The sequence below is a fragment of the Lithobates pipiens genome, unplaced genomic scaffold, assembly GCF_037356315.1.
Source record: "Lithobates pipiens isolate NorthernLeopardFrog02 unplaced genomic scaffold, aLitPip1_a1.2 Scaffold_37, whole genome shotgun sequence".
Lineage (NCBI taxonomy): Eukaryota > Metazoa > Chordata > Amphibia > Anura > Ranidae > Lithobates > Lithobates pipiens.
The window spans coordinates 18,183,371-18,207,797 of NW_027507825.1; the positions used below are offsets into that span (position 1 = coordinate 18,183,371).

General features: G+C 44.7%; 1 protein-coding gene across 4 annotated transcripts in view; it reads right to left on the reverse strand.

The window, feature by feature from the left end:
* NIN (ninein) overlaps positions 1-21,175 on the reverse strand; it is a 230,668-nt gene extending 209,493 nt beyond the window's left edge. For 3 of the 4 annotated variants that reach the window (XM_077466782.1, XM_077466783.1, XM_077466785.1), the window contains exon 1: positions 21,004-21,175. The gene's annotated coding sequence lies outside the window, so the exon portion shown is untranslated. The remainder of the gene's footprint in view (positions 1-21,003) is intronic. The other variant, XM_077466784.1, reaches the window with a different exon arrangement.
* Positions 21,176-24,427: the final 3,252 nt, after the last annotated feature.

The following is a 24,427-nucleotide window of genomic DNA, read 5'->3' on the forward strand; positions in this document are numbered from 1 at the left end:
CCTGATCTCGATCCAGCAATGTGAATGGGAGGAAAAGCTCTGTCTGCTCCCTCCCTCCCTCCTCATTGGCTCAGACACAGCAGCAACAGCCATTGTCCACTATCCTCCTTTAGCCACTTCCTGCCTAAATAAACACAATCCAATGTCGGCTACACATCATTGCTCTGGATCAGCTTCCCAATGGTGGACCATAGGCACTTGTAGCGTTCATCACAAGTCTAGTCTCAGCAACATGAGCACATTTGGGAGCTAGTGGTCACCCCATAAACAGGAAGTTCCTGAACAAAGATATCCACGATAGGATCACAAAGAATCCTTTAAAAAAAAAAATTGCAGACACAAAAAGAACACATTAAAGCTTACGAGATGAGATTCAACTTAATTGATCATTTTAAATCCACTTTAAGGCAAAAAGCAAGACGCTCGTAAGCCAGTTTCCCCAAAATCATCCATTGTTTTTCCTCTTTCTTCCGATTCCAAGTCCCATGTACATGGACATTACACTAATCAGCCCCCTATATAGCTTAGCCATTGCTACTTTGGTAGCCCCATCAAAACAAAATATGTCCATATCAAGCCAAAAAATACAATATCATACCGAAAAAAATAAAATAAAACCCACACAAAAGAAACACACACCACACTATAATAATCTGTACACTGAAGAGAAGCACACCAAAAATCCACAAGGAATATACAGAACACAGCAAAAAGGAACAGAAGCATAATGGAGCAATTATAGGCTTGTGTCAACAAAAGAGCCTAAATTATCATGAACAGCAGACACTGTCATGAATGAGACGCGCAATATTAAATAGCAATTACCCAGCCCGTGAATGTCGAAGAATAAAATGCAATGTTAGGCGCCCACTCCGGTGATGGGAAGCTCAGTGTGAGGCAAGGCAGATATCAGTATTCATGAATAATCAGGGTTATTCTGCATCGGAGTGGAAATTAGTTACCTATGTGTTTCTCATGTCATGTGACAGCCCCTACTATGACAGGTGATATGCAATTATACACAGCGGAGGTAGCTAAGGAGCGATCATAGCCAACGAGTGAAAGCAATCCATGTATTCTCAACCTTAGCCACACAGTAGCTTTCCTAAAATAGGAGTTCACTCAACCTGCCTTAAAGCCCAACTCTGGTCTAAATATTGGCCATCTGGAGGTGTTGGGGAAGAAAGAAAAGAAAGAAAAAGAAAGAAAAAGAAAGAAAAAGAAAGAAAAAGAAAGAAAAAGAAAGAAAAAGAAAGAAAAAGAAAGAAAAAGAAAGAAAAAGAAAGAAAAAGAAAGAAAAAGAAAGAAAAAGAAAGAAAAAGAAAGAAAAAGAAAAAAAAAGAAAAAAAAAGAAAAAAAAACACACAATACGGACTGAAACATATACCACATTTTTGCACTTGTCACCTGTATTAATTCTTTTGCACCACTAGATGTCCTCAGTATGATAACTATGACTTCAGAGACTAAGGACTGATCCACCCCTGAGGGGCATAACCACACCTCCTGCACTTACAGTGTAATGCTACACAACGGTAAAACGCTATCACCACTCTCTGCCTCATTCAAGTGGTTGTAAACCCTTACAAACCACTTTGACCTACAGGTAAGCCTAGATTAAGGCTTACCTGTAGGTCCAAGAAATATCTCCTAAACCTATATGGTTTAGGAGATATTTGCCTGAAGACAGGAACCGCTGTCTACGGCGCATGCACCGTAGACAGCGGTGCGCAGGTGCATTGAGTGCGCATCATCAATGACGAAGATGCCACGCAATGCCGCGCGTGTCAGCTCCCGTGCGCATGTGCGCGAGTGACGTATCGCAGCTTCGCGGAATGACAGCAGCGGAGCTGCGAGACCCACCAAGAAGATGGATACGCCGGACTAGAGGGGACAGCGGTGACTTCGCTGGCTCCTGTGTCAGGTAAGTGACACATAATGGGCTACTATGCGATGCGATGCGTAGTAGTCTATTATGCTTTGCCTTTGCAGGGAATGAAAGAGGAAGTAAACTCATCAGGGTTTACTTCCTCTTTAAGGAGTAGGTAGAAGAATGTAAAAACAAAGCAAAGCATGGGTTAAAGCGGAGGTCCACCCTAAAGTGGACCTTCCGCTCATCGGAACCCTCCCCCCCTCCGGCGCCACAATTGGCACCTTTCAGGGGGGAGGGGGTGCAGATACCTGTACAGTACAGGTATCTGCACCCACTTCTGGGATAGCTCTCTGCGGAAAGGGGCGTAGATTACGCCCCTTTCCGCAAGTGCCCCACTGCCTGCTGGGAAACACACAGATCCCAGAGGCAGCGGGGACCGTCCTTATTGCGCAGCGCGACTCGCGCATGCGCAGTAGGGAACCGGGAAATGAAGCCGAAAGGCTCCATTTCCTGATTCCCATACCCAAGATGGCGGCGGCAGCACCCGAGAGACGATCTAGAGATCGGCTTCGGGTGCCGACATCGCGGGCGCGCTGGACAGGTAAGTGTCACTATTTTAAAAGTCAGCAGCTGCAGTATTTGTAGCTGCTGGCTTTTAGAAAAAATAAATAAAAAATAAAACGCGGAGTCCTAGCGGACTCCCGCTTTAAGAAGGAGGAAAAAGAAAGAAGAAAAAAGAAAAAAGAAGAAGACAGTATGGGATGTGTGGATGGGTTTTTTGCTTGTGTCGCTGACATCCATTTGAGATGCTTCTGGGGAGTTTGACCAATGCATTTCAGATAAAATTAAAAAAAATAAAAATGTTTATAGTTCTGAAAAATTATGCATTTTCATAGTTGTGTATGGGAATGCAAAACCCATTAAAAATTTGTTTTTTTTTCCCTCAATTTTGTTTTTTTAAGCAACACTAAATCCTCCTATTCTTTACAAACAAGGACAAGCTGCCGTCTTCGCCTCCATTTGATCTGCAGTTGCCATGCTGCACATGTGATCCCCCCCGACACCAGCCAATTGGACTGCACAAGCAAAATGTGACCGTGGTTATTCAAAGCATGCCTTGAATGTAACCATTTTGTGGAAACCATTTTAATTGTTGGGTTTAGTTCTGCTTTAAGGGGATACTAAAGGCTAAAAAATTTTTGTTGTTTAAAAATAAACCATGAAGAAAAAAAAAAAAAAAAAAATACTTACCTGCTCTGTGTAATGGTTTTTCACAGAGCAGCCTCTATTCAGTGGCGGAACTACCACCATAGCGACCCACGGGGGCGCTATAGAGCCCGCAGCCGATCTAGGGCCCAGTGAGTGGTGTTGCTAAGGCGGGTGCGGGCCTCACCGCGTGACACCATTGTGTAGCGGCATCCGCACCACTAACACCGCTCGCTGTGCCTTCTTTAGTGCACGAGCGCAGGCCGCCTCCCCTCCTCTCCGCCGTTTATATCCTCAGAGGAGGAGCCTGCGCTCGAGCCTCGGGGGACACACACTGCAGTGTGTATGTGGAGACTGTCAGCGCTGTTCTGATGTAAGGGGGGGGGGGGTCTGTACTAAGAGGGGAGTCTGCACTGCTGGGGGGGGGGGGGGTGGTGTCATGTCTGCTCTGAGGTAGGGGGGTATGCATGTGTGTCCTTCAGGGGCTGCATACAGTGTACTGCATACTTTTCCGTTCGAAATTAACATAAGCTGTTGCCTGGGTACTGTGCTACACGATTTCTGTTGTGTCGTAATCTGTTGTTCAATAGCATTAGTTCATCTTTATTTTCTCTCTCTCTCTCTCTCTCTCTCAAAACCTGCTGGAGTAATGGGTCCTTGGAAGGTTGGCACCAGCTGGAACAGAAACCGTGGCACCCGCAGGCAGTTGGGGCACAGGAGTAATTTCCCCCAGGAAAGCTGGGACAGCCCATTACCTCCTGACCTGAACATTCTACCTTGTCTGGCCATGGGCTGGGAAGGTCCACGGTGCATTTCCCCTCCGGGAGTGGTTGCCCTAGGGGTGCTCTTAGTAACACTTGGAAATGATCCCGCTCCCTGCACATTAAGGAAGCCACGTCAGGTAGACCACCTTTCCGACTTCCGCACATGCCATAATACAGCCATTTACGGGTATGGTTACCAAGGGAACACTGAATGAAGGGCGAGAGTCCTTGGGCTTACCCTGGTGTCTAAAAGGGGAGAATGTGTGGCCCTCAGGCTCCTTCCTCCCCTGCCTCTGGGGTGGGGGGGGTCTCTCATCGGGAGAGCTCCCCTGACCTAATATTATAGGATGGCTTTGGCTGTCCTAGGAGAACGGGGTCTGCCAGGCCTTTTGACCATATAAACCTATGTCCCCGTAATGGAACTTGGGGGGGGGGGGGGGGGGGAGCAAGTATCACTGAATGAGTTTAAGGATCGCCTAAAGGCAGAGATTGTAGGAGCTGGTCGGTCATACTGGGTTAGGGAGTTCCAGAAGATGGGAGAGATTCTGGAGTCCTGAAGAGGAACATGGGAGGAGGCGACAGGGGAGCTACAGAGTAAGAGGTCTTGGGGGAGGAGTGGAGGGGACAATTTGGGCAATCTCAAGATGAGGTTGGTGATGGTGATGGGTTATGCATGGCTTTGTATGTTGGGGGTGGCATTTTGAATTTTATACGCTGGGCTAGTGGAAACCAGTGAAGGGATTGGCAGAGTTCCTGATCTTTCGGCTACCATGATAAAAAATGGTGACCTGGAGCAGTCAGTGACCGCAACAGCAATGCACCATGGAGGAATAGGTGTGGCACATGGTCATCAATGCTTTAGGTGGTCGGCAAGAGATTAAAAACGCAAAGTACAATCAAGCGTCTCTATAGACTGTAGATAAAAGATGATGTCACGGCCAACTGTGAGCTCGGCGTGGCAGTGTGTTCACCTGTGACTGTGAACTGGAACATCGCCGCTGTCCGCAGAGACAAAAGCGAAGCATCAGCTCCCCTAGTAACAGAGCAATGCTCAGAAGAGACACAACAAGGCCATTATCAGCAACATAAACATTCCACGCCTCGCCCTGCGCAGAGAGGAAACAAACTCAGGCAGGCAGACCGGCACTTAATAGGATTGCACACTGTTTAATTATAGACAAGCCAGCTAAAGCCTTCCATTCACTCAGATCAGCTTACTGTTTGCTACATGATAACTGAACATAAAGAATAACCTTCTATTTTACCAGCACGAGTGTCAATCCAAATCCATAAACAATCAGCACTGAGCCAACTTAAAGAGGAACTCCGATAAACACCCCTAAATACTAATAAGGCAGGAGAGCAGGCTTTATATTTCCCCTTTAAAGGGTCCCTGTCATAAAAAAAAATAAGCATCGGGGCTGCCATCGTTGACCACTCCTTTGACATGTACGCCGCCAAAAAAAAAAAAATAAATATGCACATATATATCTTCACACGCTGCGTGTTGCGATTATCTCAAAATGTGCATTTTGTGGTTTGTCATTCACATGTCAGTGCTTTGAAAATCGGAATCACAGCAAATTCTGCCCGTAATTCAAAACGCTGAGATTTAAATGCAGCCTTAACCATTTCGGACCCAGGCCAATTCTGACATTTCTCTCCTACATGTAAAATTCCTAATTTTTTTGCTAGAAAATTACATAGAACCCCCAAACATTATATATGTTTTTTTTTAGCAAAGACCCTAGAGAATACAATGGCGGTCATTGCAACTTTTTATGTCGCACGGTATTTGCGCAGCAATTTTTCGAACGCTTAAAAAAATAAAATAAAAAAAAATAAAAAAAAACAGTAAAGTTAGCCCAATTTTTTTGCATAATGTGAAAGAGGAGGATACGCCGAGTAAATAGATACCCAACATGTCACGCTTCAAAATTGCACGCGCTCGTGGAATGGCGCCAAACTTTGGTATTTAAAAATCCCCATAGGCGACGCTTTAAATTTTTTTACTGGTTACATATTTTGGGTTACAGAGGAGGTTTAGGGCTAGAATTATTGCTCTCGCTCCAACGTTCGTGGCGATACCTCACATGTGTGGTTTGAACACCGTTTTCATATGTGGGCGGGACTTACATAAGCGTTCGCTTCTGTGTGCGAGCTCACGGGGACAGGGGCACTTTCAATTTTTTTTCTTTTTTTTTTATTGTTAATTTTATTTTTATTTTTTTAGTTTTACACTTAAAAAAAATAAAAAAAATGTATGACTTTTATTCCTATTACAAGGAATGTAAACATCCCTTGTAATAGGAATATGGCCAATAAGACCCCATATCTCACCTCTAGGCTGGGAAGAATAAAAAATAAATAAAACACGATCATGGCTTCCTAGCCAGATCGGCGCCGTTAATTTGAATACCGAGGCCGGGCGTGACGTCATAACATCGCGCCCGGCCTCCGAACGATCATAGAGACTCCCGGGACAATCTAGTCCACCGGAAATCTCTATGATTACTTGCTGGGGCCGGCGGATCCTGTGACCGACTCACCGATGGAAACGGTGAGTCGGTAGAAGCACCGGAGGGCGGCGGGAGGGGGGGCGTCCCCTCCCGCCGCCCGTAAGAACGATCAAGCGGCGGAACAGCCGCTATGATCGTTCTTATGGTGTAGGGAATCGCCGGCTGAAAACGGCAATATCTGAATGATGTCTGTGGCCTCAGGCATCATTTAGATATAACCACCGAAACCCCATGACGTCAATAGACGTAGTGTGGGAACCAAGTGGTTAAAGGGGCGGTGGGGGCTACTATGTTCTTTCCACTGTTTGTAGGAACATAGCCACCCTCTCTTGCTTACTGTATGGACTATGGGATTTGTAGCATGCACAGAGCAATGTAAAATGACTGCAACTAAGGTTCAGAGCTTGTACCAAGGGGTTCAGCTGCTCCTGGAGAATGTTAGAGGCACAGACCACCCAAGCTACCCCACCATGCCACTTTTCAAGCGATTCTTTACTATGGACAATTGTCCAATACCGCAATATGTCATCTCCAAGTTGCTATGATTGTTTTTATGAATATCTTGTCAATAATATGGGATTGTTATGCTTATTTACGATGTATGTACTCATATTGCCACGTCATGTTTTTTAAATGAAACTTGTTACATTGATTCATCTTTTAGCCATGCTAGATCAACCTCATTTAAAGTCCCAAACCCTCTTTTTCTTACATAGTAATAGCAAACAAGACATAAAAAGGTGACTAGATAATAAAAAACAAAAACAAAAAAAAAAAACACAACACACATTGTTTAACAACAAATCTGCTGCACTTGTTACATTTCTCAAAACATGTAACAAAAAAGAAAAGAAACAAAACTAAAAAGATTTTTGTTACAATGAGCTCAGTCAATACCGATGTAACAGACAGGAGGCTTTCAAGTTTAAATTCAGAACAATGGACCATGGCTGGGAACAGCTGGCAGCACGGGCATCTGTCAAAAGAAGTGGCTTAGCCTTGCAGCTGTTGAGAAAATACTACATATCCCGGAGCACAGGCTCACGGTGTACATGGATGGAGCATGGAGATGATTAGCTGGGCTCAAGTTTACCAGAGGTGAATGCAGATTGCAGACTATTCAATTAGCTGATTTATAGCAACCAAGAGATTCTGGCACCTATTTAAAACAGCTTAGCCTGGCCATACATGTTCAATTTGCCTTGAGTTTTACCCAAATTTTTTATAATTATATATATATATATATATATATATATATATATATATATATATATATATATATATATATATATATATATATATATATATATATATATATATATATATATATATATATATATATATATATATATATCAATTGCATCCAATTATTGCACTACATAGTTTAACCGCTTGCCAACTGCCCTACGCCAATATACGTCGGCAGAAGGGCTCGTACAGGCAGAATCACGTACCTGTGCATGGCCCTTTAAGAGGCGGCCAGTGGGCGTGCCCGCAGCAAGCTCCGGAAGTCAGTTCGCAGGTCCCGCGGACTCGATCACCGTGGGGATACCCGCGATCATCTCATGGGGAGAAAGAATGGGGGAGATGCTAATGTAAACAAGCATCTCCCCCCGTTCTGCCTAGCGACAAGTGTCACTGATCTCTGCTCCCGTGATCGAAGCAGAGATCAGTGACGTGTCATACACAGCCACGCCCCTCACAGTTAGCAACACGCCCCCTAGGACACACTTAACCCCTACACTGCCAGTGTCATTTACACAGGAATCAGTGCATTTGTATAGCACTGATTGTTGTATAAATGACAATGGTCCCAAAAATGTCCGATGTTTCCGCCATAATGTCGCAGTCATGATAAACCGCCATTTAAAGAAAAAAAAAATGTATTAATAAAAATGCCCTAAAACTATGCCCCATTTTGTAAATGCTATCATTTTTGTGAAAACCAATCAATAATCGCTTTTGCAATTTTTTGTACTAAAAATATGTAGAAGAATATGTATCAGCCTAAACTGAGGGGAATTAATTATATATATATATATATATATATACACATACACACACACACACACACATATACATATACACACACACATATATGCACGGGAGCCGCCACTCGTTGACCGCGGCAAGCTCAGTGCGCCTGCGCGGCGCTGTCTACGGCACATGCGTCGTAGACAGCGGTGCCTGTCTTTCGGCAAATATCTCCTAAACCATGTAGGTTTAGGAGATATTTCTTGGACCTACAGGTAAGCCTTAATCTAGGCTTACCTGTAGGTCAAAGTGGTTTGTAAGGGTTTACAATCACTTTAAACACTAAAGCTTTTTCTGGCATTTGTTGGTTTCAAAATAAAACACACACACAATTTATTTTTTTGATAGAAAATTATTTAGAACCCCCAAACACACAATTTATATATATATATATATATATATATATATATATATATATATATATTTATTAGTAGATACCCTAGAGAATAAAATTGTGTGTTTTTTTTTTTATATTTTATGGCACACTGTATTTGCACAGCAATCTTTCAAATGCAATTTTCTTGGAAAAAAATAACTTTAATGAAAAAAAAAAAAAGAAAAAGAAAAACTAACCCATTTTTTTGTATAAATGTGAAAGATTTTACATCGCGAGAATTATGATCTTTTTATTCTAAGCAAAAAAAATAAAAAAATTGTGATTCTCGTTTTGGCCAGAATCATGCAGCTCTAACGACCAGCATGAGAGGCAACTTTTGGTTGCAGAAAAAGATGTCTCCATTTTTCGCAAGGGTCACCAACGGGTTGCTGTTTTTTTTCCCCCAACACTTGGCCTAGGTTTACACTGATGTGATGTGGGAAATGCAGCAAACCCTGTGCATTTCCCACACCGCATTGCAATCGCGCAGCTTCCATTCGATCTACTGCGGGTGTCATTGTTAGATTAATGACACCCTGAAACAGATTCCAAAACGCAGTGCAATTGCCAGAATGCGATGGAATTCAGGTAGGGAAAAAATTTAAATGTATGTGAGATAGAGATTTTATATATATATATATATATATATATATATATATATATATATATATATATATATATATATATATATATATATATATATATATATATATATATATATATTTATATTATACACACATATACACACAGAACAATTTTGGTGTGGCTGCGATTTGATTTTAGCCATACATAATGTATGGCTCCAATTGCACCACACAGACATTACATGCGGTATCTGCAACGCACAAATGTGAACCCAGGCCGAAAATGGTTACAGACCACATAGATTTGTCTATGAGAATTCAGCTAATTATTTCACCTGTGACACTGATTACATTTGGAAGTCCTGACCTAGAATGGGAGCAATGCAGATTTCTCCGGCCTGCTGATCTCCGGGGGGAAGAGTCACCAGCTGAGCTGGATTTTCATGGCTAAACCGCATGGTTTGTCTGTGATGAGGCTGGAGGCTAGACATGTCACTGCAGCCGTACGCATTGCTGGAGGCCACAGTCATCAGTTGGGTTATACATGCATAGGTTAATCGTCATCTACAGTCTATGGCTAGCTTAAAGCCATGCTGTTTCTAGGTTAAATATGAAACAAAAAAGTCCCGATTAAGAAAAGTGTGCATCATAAACTACCTTTTAATTTTTTACATAACAAAAAAATAAAAAATAAATACATGTTCTTCCTCTTTTTTTTATCCTTTCTTCCATCTCAGTCCTTCTATTCTCCCACACCCTCTTTGCAGCAGTTTCATGTATACATGCACTCCATCGGGGGCTGCATGGCATTTCTCAGGGCAATGGTGATAATAGTGGACCATGCCTTCGTAAGGTGTTTGAAATGGGCACTTGTTTGCATTGGAAGTCTATGTGGCATGGGGGGGGGGGGGGGGCACAATTGGGACAAGGACATAGCGCTGTCACCCTATAGAAGACCTTCATGGCAACAATACCTGTCTTAGTTAAAAAAAAACAAAAAAAATTAAAATGAAATTAAAAAAAAAAAAACTACACTTGAAAATAATGGTGGCTTTTGAAATGACATTTGTGTGGCAAAGCTGAAGTTTAGATGATTTGTTTACATTGATCCAGCTTGGAAAAAATAAATAAATAAAACATATCTCATACTTGGCCAATCCCTATGTGCAATGCAAATCCTAAACTTCAGCTAAGGGCCTCGTTCACACCAGACATAATACAACATACGTCCGTATTCATAGACACGGCATGTTCCATGCATCCCCATCCATCAGTCCTAGTCATGGCAATTGGGATGCAGCGGCTGCACAGACACGGCTGCTTCTCCCAATTTTAACATCCGTGTGGGTGCACAGCTTTACATGCATGAGTTTGAGTTAAGCTGGCCATACACCTATAGATTATTTGCAGATTTTCTATGGTTTGATGGAAAAAGTGCAACAGATTTCTCCATGTATGCTAAACCGTGTGGGTGGAGGAATCTCCCACTGGGCAAATCTTCAGTATTTTGCTAGTCGGCCCCGCTGGCTCTCAACCTAAACAGTGCCTGCACCCAATGAGAAGGTTCAGGTGTTGTGAGAGACAGCGGGGCTGACTAGCAAGATATGGAAGGTTGGGCCAGTGGGAGATTCTTCCATCCACGCAGTTCAGCGTAGATGGAGGAATCTGTTCCACTTTTTCCATCTGAACATAGAAAAGCTGCAGATAATCTATAGGTGTATGGCCAGCCTTACCAAAAAATAAAAAATAAAATCTGGTGCAGCTGTGTATGGCAGCCAGCCTCTAACTTCAGCTTTTTGTATTTTGCAGATTTGCACTACAGTCCATTTAACATGGTTTCCTATGGAACACTTTCTGTAGTGCAGATCTGCAAAAAGCACAAAAAAAATGCACAGGTGTGAATCCAGCCCAAGCCTGTAATAAGGCGTATCTAAAAAAGGTACAGCGAATTTCTCCTAAACTTGCACAGTTTAGGACAGTGATGGTGTACCTTGGCACCCCAGATGTTTTGGAACTACATTTCCCCATGTTGCACTTATAGCTTGTATACTTAAGATTTGAACTATAATTTCACAAGCACATTTATATACGCCTCTTACTGGGAATTTGCCTATTTAAATATATCTTGGCGTTAATGCGATTTTAGGCAATATTGCACTTAGCAACAGATACACATATACAATTTTTTGTCTTTTGTTTGTTGTTGTTTGGTTTTTGGTTCTCTCCTTTTCTCCTTCGTTTATTGGATCTACCTGTCAATCTCAGGAACTAATTTCCAGTAGGAATATTGCTGCTTTTTGAGACATTTGAGTAGCTTGTAACTTGGAAAATCGCATAATAGCAGCATTTTTTTGGCATATACCCCTTTTTTATTATATATATATATTTTTTAGGATGAACACATGATCTATTCGGGATTATATATTTTATATATACCGACCTTACTCTGTAGGGTGTGGCTGATACACATTAGACCATCTTTATGATTGTAATTGATTCTAGTAGGAACTGTTTCTGTTGCCGTTTTTCCTGATCCTAATAGAAACAATTAGGACCTTATAGGATTTGAGGAATCCCGGTAGAAGGATTTTTCTTCACTCTATTTGTAAGGAGTTTTATTTGTAGGTAGCGCCAATTACCCTGGTTACCATATTGTTCTACATTTCCCATGATGCTCTGGCACTCTGCAGTGTAGTTGAGCATCATGGGAAATGAAGTTCCAAAACATTTGGGGTGCCAAGGCTCACCATCACTGGTTTAGGAGGTATTCGGAGTGTATGCAGCCAATCACATCATCGGCACTTGTGCTCTGAAGGTCTGGTTTACAGTGCCAGGGGGGAGATGTCAGCCATCTCAGCGCCGAGATCGCGCCACTGGAGGGCTTAATTCTAAGGTAAGTTTCTCATAAAGTGCTAGTATGTGATACATACTAGCACTAATGGAATAGCCTTGCCAGATTTTTTATTTTTTTTTTACCAGCGGTTTACACCTGCTCTATGCCTTAACCTCCCTGGCGGTATGATTCAGTCTGGAATTAGGTGCTGAAAGCGGTACAATTATTTTGCACGGAAATCTGGCTTTTTTTTGTAGTCCTGTAATTCTTAGGAATAACGCTCTTAAATCTGTTCAAACCAGAGTCTAGCAGACATCCCGGGTATGATAAAGTTTATAATATAATAAAGAATAATAAAAATTATTCAATAATGTAATCAAATCCAAAAACACTGAAAAATTGACACTTTTTGGTTGCTATGGACAATCTCCAAATTCCAGGCAGTAAAAAACAGTATTTATAATATAAAAGTGCATGCAGGGCATTGCACAGACCACTAGGGACAAAGGGGGTGTGTAATTTTTAATACAGCACTATAATCTGTAAGATTACAGTGCTGTGTGTGTTTTGTGTGTTTTTACTTTTTTGAATTTTCCGCCGTTCTCCGCTCCCGTGCGCCGTAACGCCGCAGGGAACGGAGCTCGGCGGCATTCGGCACTGTGAATCGAGCGCAGGACGGCTCGATCACACAGCGCGGAGGACATCGCTGGATCCAGGGGACAAGGTAAGTAACTCTCCCTGTGTCCTCCCTGCATCGAGCGAAGCCATCCCGAGTCTGGCTCGGGGTACCACTCCTATCAGTAAATTCCTACCCCGAGCCAGACTCGGGATTACCGCTAGGGGGGTTAAAAGATGGAAAAACCTACTGTGCTGCAGCTCCCGGAGCCCAGTCCCATTGTATGTGTCAATGGACGCAGCAGTGGGACTCTAGAGCAAGCCTGCATGGGTGCCCCCAGGGAAAGCAGCATTCCCTGGGGGTACCTGATGAATAGGAGGGGCCTGGAGCGCCTGCAGGGCACCCCAGAAGAAGAGAATCAGGGCTGTTCTGTGCAACATGATTGAGCAAGTATAGGCATGTTTTTTTGTTTTTGTTAAAAAAATTAAAAAAAATGAAACACACGCGGGTTTACAACCCCTTTAAGCTTTGAAAAAAATAAATAAAAAAAAAAAACACCCTAGAAGCCAATTGGTTTCTATGCAGAGCGGCTCCAGTTTTAGTAAATGAACCCCACTGTCTGCTATATCTGTGCAGCCACTGCATCCCAATTGACATGAATGGGACTGCTGCGTTGGGGGATGCATGGAAAAGACCTGTGCATTCCTATGCGGGTAAATATGGTCCTCCAATGGTGTAGCTGTAGTCTGCCCTGTGTGAATGAAGCCTTAAAGAAAATTGCATTTTAGCAAAAGGGGGTATATATATATTCTTTAATACTTGGCTTTCCCACCACCAGTCTTTGGTAGATGAGCTTTAGCATTCAACACACTTCCGAGTGCGAAGGAACTTCGATCTGTAGGCCTGGGATTTCCCATCTTGCTTTTGCTGTTGGAATATGCTGGGATTTGTAGTTTCTCAACACCTTCCAGGATCAGCCGCTTTGTTAAAAAAATAAAATAAAAAAAATACCTGCACTCCCAGATTCATGTTGCAGGAAAATTGCTTCACGACAGGTTCCCTTGAAGTTCTACCATGTACAATACAGGCAGGCCCTTGCATTACATAAGAGACTGATCAATCAGATTGTAATGTTTATGGTGAGTCTAGGGGAGAATGGTCCCCTTGGCCTTGTACATACAGGATACGGGCTTCACTTTATGAAAAGCCAATGTGTACAGTAAGCTTTTAAAAAGTATTTGCAAAGCTTCTGTATGATTGTAAGCCTTTATAAGCACTAGTTTTTAATATGCATTAAGGGCAGGTTCACCCTGTTGCGATGCCAGACATTGCATGTGATCCGCACCGCATTGCGGCGCAGATCACATGCAATGTCTGTGCGATGCAAATTCGCATCACATTCAGACCAAACTCTGCAGCACCTTTTTTTTGTCCGCCCCAGACTCAGATCGCATGGGTGTTCACATGCGATGCGATTCTGCAAATCATGCTGCGTTTTCCATACTGATTGCGGAGCGTCTTTAACATACGCATAAAACAGATTTGCGATTTAGACGCGGTGCAGATTTGCAGCAAATTCGCACTACATCTAGCGTGGACCAGCCCCAAGACACTAATCTTCTCTCTCGTTTAAAAGCCTGTAAAGCAAACTTCAGTTCCAGTCTGGGAATGTCAGGGTTTGTTCACACCATGTCCATTGATCTGCATTGATCAATGCCGGCTCAGGGCAATGACACATGGAAAAGAATGGCTGTGTGCCCTGTTCACACTATACAGGTGCATGGCATACAAATGCAGGTAATCTCACATGGGCTTGTCTGCTTGGCGGACTCCGCTTGCTCAGCGGGGGAATTGATCCGTTGATCCCCACTGAGCAGGCGGATGACAGGTCCATCTCTGCTTACTGTGCAGAGACGGACCTGTCTGATCCCCAGCCATGGTAGGGGCAAGGGGGGGGGGGGGGGTCAAGTGCCCCCCCCCCCTGGAATTGGGGATCAGATCTTAAAGGGGTTGTATTTTCTAAATAGGTTCCTTTAAGCTAGTGCATTGTTGGTTCACTTACGATTTCCCTTCTAAATGTTTTTTTTCTTTGTCTGAATTTCTCACTTCCCGTTTCTCCTCAGTAAACTTCACACCATCATCCGAGCGGTGTTTAGTCAGCCAGAACAGCTTACTGAGGAGGAACAGGAAGTGAGAAATTCAGACAAAGAAAACAAAGGAAAAAAAAAAAACACTTAGAAGGGAAAGCGAAGGAAAAGTTAAGTGAACCAACAATGCACTAGCTTAAAGGAACCCATTTAGAAAATAAAAAACAAACCTTTACAACCCCTTTAAATTCAGCACAGTTGCGTCGCTATCGGGGCTTCCTGCCCGCTCCGTTCCTTCCCTATTGGGCATAACTGAGGGCCAATCAAAGGAGATTAGGAGAGGAGAGCATCATAGGACATGTAGTCCCAAAGACTGGCGGCCCTATTTTCCACAGGGAGGAGGCTACAGCTCGATCAAGAGAGATTGAGAGACTAGAGCCTGGAAAAAAGCTGATGGAGAGAGTGCTACAAGACAAAGAATGAGGAGTGTGCTGGACGGAAGCCAGAGAGACCAGGGTACAGACATGGGCGTCCACAGCAGGGGGCAAGGGGGGTCAAGTGCCCCCCCCTGGAATCCCAACAGATGTATTGCAATGTAAAAAGATGCACATTCTCTAGGCTATATGGGCATGGAACAGAGCTGCCAGAGTAACTTCCAATACAAAGTGAAGATGAATTATCTGTTATATAACACATATATATTACCAATGGAAAGATTTTCATGAGATTGTCGAAAAGGGGTGGAGCATGAGTGGCCTTGAAATGATGCCCCCCCTTGGAAAAAGTTCTGCGGACACCCATGGGTACAGACATGCTACACTACTGACCAGAGTCGCCCCCGGGGGACCCAGAGTGATCGATCGTCCAGCTGGAGGGATCACGCTGTCATTTTACTGGGTTTGGTAAGAGGGCCCGTTGGTCATTATCCATTACTTATCTCAGGAACTGTACTACGTCTGCAGTCTCTGACCACGATAATGACATTGTCGAAAAAGGGGCGGTGCATGGGTGATCCTAAAATGATGCCCCCCCGAAAAATGTTCTGCGGATGCCCATGTCCCCAGCTATCCTCTATGGGGAGATCGGAAGAAAACGTGACCACCTATCCATTTTCACCCGATCCGCCAGACGAATGGAAAATAGGGTCGCCATCAGTCTGGATTTCATGGACAGGATCGGATGGCAGCGGGTGTCAGTGGACATGTCTCCGCTGACATCCGCCGCTCCATAGGGGCGAATGGAGCGTCCGATCAGGTCCACCTGAAAAACTGACAGGCAGACCTGATCGGAAAGCCCGTGCGAAAGGGGCCTTACAAGGCACCACAGCACATTGCAACGCGCTGTTGTATGTAGAGTTTAAAGTCAGATTTTTATTAACATTCAATAAAGTTAGAACAAACACTGTGGTACATTGTTACAACACACACCAGTGGGCGTGCATTATACACAGCACAACGCACACCTGCAGGCGTGAACAAGCCCAGCACTGTTCTTAATGGGCGTGCCGAGTGGCTTTAAACAAGCTGTTATCTGGCTTCAGAGTCAGTGCTACTTAGTGAAAACCTCAACTAAAAAAGGCAAAAAACTCCCCCCCCCCCTTTTTCAGTTTGGACAGAGTGGAGAGAGATCTGAGCATCGTCAGGTTTTTATTGCTGTCTGTGTCCTCGGAGCTTGTTTATGCTTGCGATTGGGGTTTGGTTAGTAAAACCTTGCAGCTGAACAGTGTTTTTACTGCCCCTCAACTACTCCCTCTTTTGCCATCAAGGTAGCAGGTGGGGGGAGTACGCATGACCCAGCAGGAATTATACCCACTGTGGTGCCCGGGAAGCGCAACTCATTCCAGTGAATGGGGGCACGCGGCATCCCCCCCCGCAACCTGCGTGGCTGTGGTGCGTTTAGTCACCAATTTAGGGGGTTAAAACAGACAGTGAGGAGGCGATACCACGTCTCTTCACCGCCCGTCTCTTGCGGTCTGATAAAACGCTCTTCAAGCCCCATTCATATCTTGCGATTTGGGATTGCGGGGAGAGTCGCAGCGACTTCTGCTCACAATCCCAATTTGCTGGCAGAATGTATGACATGCTTTTGGGTGACATTCTTTGATGGCTTCCCCCCCCCCAAACATGAAGCGATTTTGCCACGATTGTCACAAATCACGAGTTTTAAATTGCGCTGTCCCCCGAAAAAGGAGCACAAAGCTTCTTCTAAAGCCCCATACACACTATCAGATTTTCTGCTGGTTTTTTCCTTCAGATTTACCAAAACCATGTAGTGCGAGGGCCTGCCTGATTGAATACACATTGAAACTCCTAAGGTTTGACCTCATATTATATGATTTTGGTAAATCCAAAGGAAAAAAATAAAATAAAAATAAATCAGCAGAAAATCTGATAGTGTGTGTGGTGGGGCTTTTGGCAACAAAGCTCACATAGGGCAGCCCATGAAAAGAATGGGGGGCTGCCCTATGTGCAGTCGTGTGCAAATCGCTCAACCAAAATTGTGAGCGGAAACGCTTGCTTCCACCATGCAAGGGTGTGAATGTGGCCTAACAGATGGGATAATAATACTCCGTAAAATAAAAAAAAAAAAAAAAAAAAAAAAAAAAAAAAAAAAAGGGGGGGGGGGGGGTCTTTAGTTAGTTATGTTGAACTGCTAACCCAGAACATAATATATGGACAGCTGATTGCACTTCCTATGTTCCCAACATGCGTGATTATACAAGTTACTGAACCCAGAGGGTCGGGAGGCTGCCAACAGCAGCTCTCGCATTTCTCTTTTTTCTTAGAAACAGTTTACGTTAAAGGAATGACAAAAATGTAAACTCTGCTGTTGGTGACTTCCCCTGAAAATGCTAACTACCTGGCAAAGCTGATACTCTGCCTAGGGACACACTGACCATGGATAGATATGCAGACTAGGAGCCAACTTCACTTATGTTGATGAATCAAAGCTATGGGATGTGGCAGCCAGGCAACTAGCATTCACAAACAAAGGGCAGCATCTTGTGCCTTATGTTGGTTTTGCTTGGCCATTGTAGGTACAGGAATACCCCGCTGTTAAGTACACAATGGGGTTTATTTACTAAAGCTGGAAAGTGTAAAATCAGGCTCACTTCTGCATAGAAACCAACGAGCTTCTAACACCAGATTGTTCAATTAAGATTTGGTAATAAAACCTGGAAGCTCATTGGTTTCTATGCAGAAGGGAGCCTGATTTTGCACTTTCCAGCTTTAGTAAATAAGCCCCATTGTGTACTTAAAAGCGGGGTATGCCTGTATAGATTATTTAGCATCCTTAATACTGTAATTGTAAACCTGAAATGGGACTGCACCCCACACAAAACATGTTGCTAGCAGGCAGATTTTCATTGCAGAAGAGACTGTGTGTAACTAATAGATACATGTATTATGTGTTTTTTTTATTTGCACCAAGCCACACATGTGCAGCACAGTGTACAGTCTTGGCGACTGCTGCATGCTGGGATGAATTAACTCCCATGAGCATCCGCGGGAGTTATGTCATCTAGTTAATCTAAGATGCTGATCCTGGAGAAGACTAAGCAAAGATGTCAGTGACAAAGGAAACTGCAGCCATCGCAGTGCTGTAGCAGGACACATTATAGCAGACTTGCCTGACAATGTGCAAACACGTTGTGCCTACTTGCATATTAGGGCAAGTACCCTGGGTAACGACAGAGTTTAATTCTTCTTTAAGGGCACATCCCATCCCATATGGCTGCTTCATATGCAAGTCCCATCATTTTATGGGGAAGGGAAAATCATATGTGCCCATTCACCTACACACGTGCGTTACTACATGAGCCGCACGCACACAACAGTGGGAATCCAGCATTACAAGGACCTTCCTGGAAGGTTTTCCAGGTTTTATAAGTAATGAAAAATTGGCAGATCTGAAAGTTTTGGAAATTTGTTCTTAGATTTTACTTATTTACATAACCTCATTTCTACAGTCACTGATGACGACCACAGTGTTGCAAGTTCTTATTTTACATTGATACATTTCAGGAAGGATTTGAAACATTTGTTATTGCAAAGAGATACATATAGAACTAGAAGCATAATCCCTGGTGTACAGGTCTTCACAAACCAAGCCCAGCTAGAAACACCTCCTCCTGGGTGACCGTTTATCCCCCCCAGGCATGGAGCTGTCAGCTACAACATGACAGAGATGCAAGTCACAACCTGACCTCATTTACTACTCCAGTACCTTAGCAAAGTCACCTGGCACAGAGTCTCCACTTCTGGGGGGCAGAGGGCCCCCCCAACAATACTAGCTTCAGCATCGCAACATAGTCACCTCTGACACAGGCCCTCCACTTCTGGGGGGCAGAGGGTCCCCCATTCCCGATACCAGCTTCAGCATATCAACAGAGTCACCTCCAATACTGGCACAGAGGGTCCCCAACAATACCAGCTTCATAACCTTATCAAAGTCACCCTGACACTGGCACAGACCCTACACTTGTGGGGGTTGGGGGGTGTTAATGGATCTACAGCAATACTAGCTTTCTGTGTGCCACTTCAGCATCTCAATAGACACCCCTGACACAGGATCCTCTATTTCTGGGAGGGCTAAAAAAAATCACTCCTTCCCCCAAAGTCACTGTTGACACTGGCACAAATTATCTACTTCTCAGGGAGGCAAAATAACCCAAACATTACCAGCTTCTCTCCCCTGCTTAAAAATATCAAGAGTCACCACTGACCCAATCACAGACCCTCCACTTCTGGGTGCAGAAAATACCCGGTGCCAGATCCCCCCCCCCCCCCATAAATGATAGAGATAGATATAGATATATATGGGATTGTGTGGAACATATTCCCCATAGACAAATAGGACTTTCTGTACAAAAATCCAAGCATATAAACACCACCACCCCCGCCCCGTCACCTTCCTGCCAGCACCATCCACTGCCCCAGCACCTTCCTGCCAGCACCATCCACTGCCCCAGCACCTTCCTGCCAGCACCATCCACTGCCCCAGCACCATCCACTGCCCCAGCACCTTCCTGCCAGCACCATCCACTGCCCCAGCACCTTCCTGCCAGCACCATCCACTGCCCCAGCACCTTCCTGCCAGCACCATCCACTGCCCCAGCACCTTCCTGCCAGCACAATCCACTGCCCCATCACCTTCCTCCCAGCTCCATCCACTGCCCCATCACCTTCCTGCCAGCTCCATCCACTGCCCCATCACCTTCCTGCCAGCTCCATCACCTTCCTGCCAGCTCCATCACCTTCCTGCCAGCTCCATCACCTTCCTGCCAGCACCATCACCTTCCTGCCAGCACCATCACCTTCCTGCCAGCTCCATCCACTGCCCCATCACCTTCCTGCCAGCTCCATCACCTTCCTGCCAGCACCAACACCTTCCTGCCAGCTCCATCCACTGCCCCATCACCTTCCTGCCAGCTCCATCACCTTCCTGCCAGCACCAACACCTTCCTGCCAGCTCCATCCACTGCCCCATCACCTTCCTGCCAGCTCCATCACCTTCCTGCCAGCACCATCCACTGCCCCATCACCTTCCTGCCAGCACCATCCACTGCCCCATCACCTTCCTGCCAGCACCATCCACTGCCCCATCACCTTCCTGCCAGCACCATCCACTGCCCCATCACCATCCACTGCCCCATCACCATCCACTGCCCCATCACCTTCCTGCAAGCACCATCCACTGCCCCATCACCTTCCTGCAAGCACCATCCACTGCCCCATCACCTTCCTGCAAGCACCATCCACTGCCCCATCACCTTCCTGCCAGCACCATCCACTGCCCCATCACCTTCCTGCAAGCACCATCCACTGCCCCATCACCTTCCTGCCAGCACCATCCACTGCCCCATCACCTTCCTGCCAGCACCATCCACTGCCCCATCATCTTCCTGCCAGCTCCCCGACATCATCCTCCTCTATCCGCCCTTGTAGCGTCCAGAGGCTCCCTGAGCTCCAATCACATCCCCCGAAGCTGCGCACATTGCACAGGATGAGAAGACTGATCCGGCCCGCGGGCCCCAGCAGCTCCGTGCCTTGCTCCGGACTGGATGGGAAGTGCGCCCAGCCATACAGGATGCTGCAATCCGCTACTTACCCCTATGGTCAGTGTGTGTGCCGGGGTTTCATCCTCCTTGGGGGGCCGGGGGGGACACAGACTGCCGGTGATGCCAGATCCCCCGGGTGCCGCACTCAGCCTCCCCCAACACCACCGATCTGCTACTGAGAGCTTTGAACGGTCTGCTAGAGGAGGAGGACGGCGATGACGTGTATATACGTCACGCTATATTCCCAGCGGCTGAGCGCCCTCTACCGGCGGACGTGAGTAACAGCGGGTGACCTGGAAGCATCTGCTTCCCTAGCATCGAACTGGGGGAGGAGGAGAGAAACACAATACAACAATACACAATATAAACAGTACAAAACACAACACCACCTACTGTTATTTGTTTATGTATTTTATATAGGACAAATAGAATGGACAACTCAGCTTGAAAAATAGGCATGGAAAAAATGAAACACGGGACGCCACCTAAAAAGTTCAACCATAAAAATGACAGTTCAACTTAAAAAAAAAAAAAGATAAATGACAGAGAGCGCCACCAGAAAAAAAAAAAGTCACTAAAAGATGACAGTTCTACTTTAAAAAGATACATAAAAACGTATAGTTTCATTTACATGAATATTAAAACCCAACACCAAACAAAGTTTTTTTTTCTTTTTTTTTATTCTTTAGGTATTGGGGCTCATTCACATTACCTTTAGTCTCTGAAGAGTGATCCACACTTACATCACTCTTCAGTGAGAATTTGACAGACAGTAAGGAGGCACTGTATCACCTTCTTACACCTCCTACTTTAACCCCTTCGACCCTGCACTAGCACATAGAAACATAGAAAAGTGTGTCTGTCCGATCAGCCTAGGGTTGCCACCTGTCCAGGATTCACCCGGACAGTTCAGGTTTGGAATCATGCGTCCGGGTTTTAGACTGCTTGAAACCCGGACACATTATTCACACTGGACTATGGCTTCCCAGCAGTGTTGCTGGCTGCAGTTGTCTAAGCTGAGAGTGTCTGTTACACTCTCTTTCACACTGCCCAAAGCCCCCCCCCCCCCACCAAAAAAAACCCCACAGATACAGTTGAGAGAGGGCTCAATCTGCTCCTCTTCCTCCCACCCCTACCCCTCTGTGTCTGCCCACACTCCAATCCCCGGTGCTGTGCCTCATAAAAGGATAGTGGGGGCCAGAAATTGGAAGTCCAGCAGCCTCACATACAGCTGAATGAGAGGTGCTGACTGCCAAGGGGTGAGTGAGCTCACCATCCATCCCTGTCTGTGACTGAACTCTCCCCCCTCGTCTCTCCTGTCTCTGAGTGGGTACATTAAGGTAAAACAGGGTTCTCAAAGTACCCCTTACATCAGAGTTCCCCTTTACACCAAAGGCCGCAGTGTTCTCCCTTACAACAGAGTCCTCTCCATACATCAGAGTGTTCAGCGTTCCACCCATTAAATCAGGGTTCCCAGAGCACCCCTTATGTAAGAGTCCCCAGATTTCTCTCTTCCATCAGAGTCAGCAGAGTCCCCCCGTTACAGTGAAAGGGAACTCTGCAGGTTCAGATGCAAAAGAGGGACTCTGTGGACTCTGATGTAAAGGGGGACTCTTGTTATGAACGTCATATGATTACAAATGTTATTTAACAGCAAATATGTTGTTTATACTATAAAAAAAAAAAATTGCTGTGCCCCGCTAAAGTGTTCGGGTTTGATTTGAAGAAAAGGTGGCAACCCTAGATCAGCCCCTGTCCACCTTTAGAAGATCCCTGAAAACTCATTTATTCAGGGAAGCCTATCCCACACCCACCTAACAACTGTCCCCGAGACACCCCCATCAAATCATTCTCTGCAGATATTACCTTTTGTACCACCACCCCCTCCCTTTAGAATGTAAGCTCTACGAGCCGGGCCCTCCTGTACCTTTTGTATTGTACTGTAATTGTGCTGTCCCCCCTCTACATTGTAAAGCGCTGCACAAACTGTTGGCACTATATAAATCGTGTATAATAATAATAAAAAAAGTAATGGCAGAAACAGAGAGTAGTCCATCGAGTCTGCCCATTTTTTTTTTTTTTCGTTAACTTTTTTTGTCTGATTATAGATCTGTGTTTGGCCCAGGCATGTTTGAAGCTATTTACTGTTGACTGACTCACTACCTCTGCTGGTAGTTTATTCTAAGCATCAACTACCCTTTTAGCACGTGGTTCCAAGGAGCTTCAGTTTGAATGGGTTTTGCGTCAAGTGGGAATAACGGCTGTGAAGCAAGGTATCATGACCACAGCATATGTACACCCCTGGCTTCTGCCTCTGCAGCTAAAGAGGGAGCAGTAAAAATACGACTCACAGCTTGGGTTTTACAGACCCTCAACCCCTGGTGCAATCGAACCCTTACAGTGGAGAACTGCTGGAACTCCTGTCAGGTTTTTATTGTTGTCTTTGTCCAGACTGGGGAGATTCCAACTAGCACTCCAAGGATGATAGCAAAGTTAAATTGAGCTATAATAGGTGCAAATAGAGTGTTTATAATGCCATCAACTCAGAAGGATGCAGAAGGTCCTGGTGTGCATCTTGGGCATCCAACTGCAATTTCAGATGGGCGTATGAAGTTCTAGGGTTTGAGTACCCCTGGAGGTGACTGAAAGTACCTGGCACCTGATAGTTAATGTTGGCCAACTTTTGGTGGGGCCCTTTTTTATGTGGTGCACATGAACTGTCCCTTTAAGAGTGTGGGTAGAGAATGTAAGAAGTATCAAAACAAAAGAAGGACGCTAATCAGAGAAAAGAACAACGCTGCACACCCCGTAAAATTGTCAAAGAGGGAATCTCCCCCATATGGGGTTTTCTAAGCAGCAAGTAAATAAAAAAGCCTAAAAGAAATATGTCTCAAAGCTTGGGTTTTACAGACCCTCAACCCCTGGTGCAATCGAACCCTTACAGTGGAGAACTGCTGGAACCCCTGTCAGGTTTTTATTGTTGTCTGTGTCCAGACTGGGGAGATTCTCCCTCTGTATTTGTCCTGGTGACCATTGTCCCTGATACAGAAAGTGATGTGAAATAGAATATTTGACAGTTGTCACCAACTATATAAATAAAGATGCATACAGTGCTGTGCCATCAATTTTAGTGTCATGGTAGTACACCGCAGTGTGTGCATTACAAAATACAGGTCAGGTCCAATTTTCAGGATGTTTTGGTGAGTTGGCAGCCTATCTACTTCAATAGGCTGCCTTATTGCAATGAAGGTTAACGTAACACAGGTTACCACATTGCAATAATGGAAATGGGCTCTTCATGGGGACACTTGTTCCTGTGATAAATAAGAGGGGATTTCAGCTCAATGTGGAGACATTTCTTCTAAGTTCCTGTTGTGTCTCCAGGACAGGAAGTGACATTCTTCAATAGGACTATATATATATATATATATATATATATATATATATATATATATATATATATATATATATATA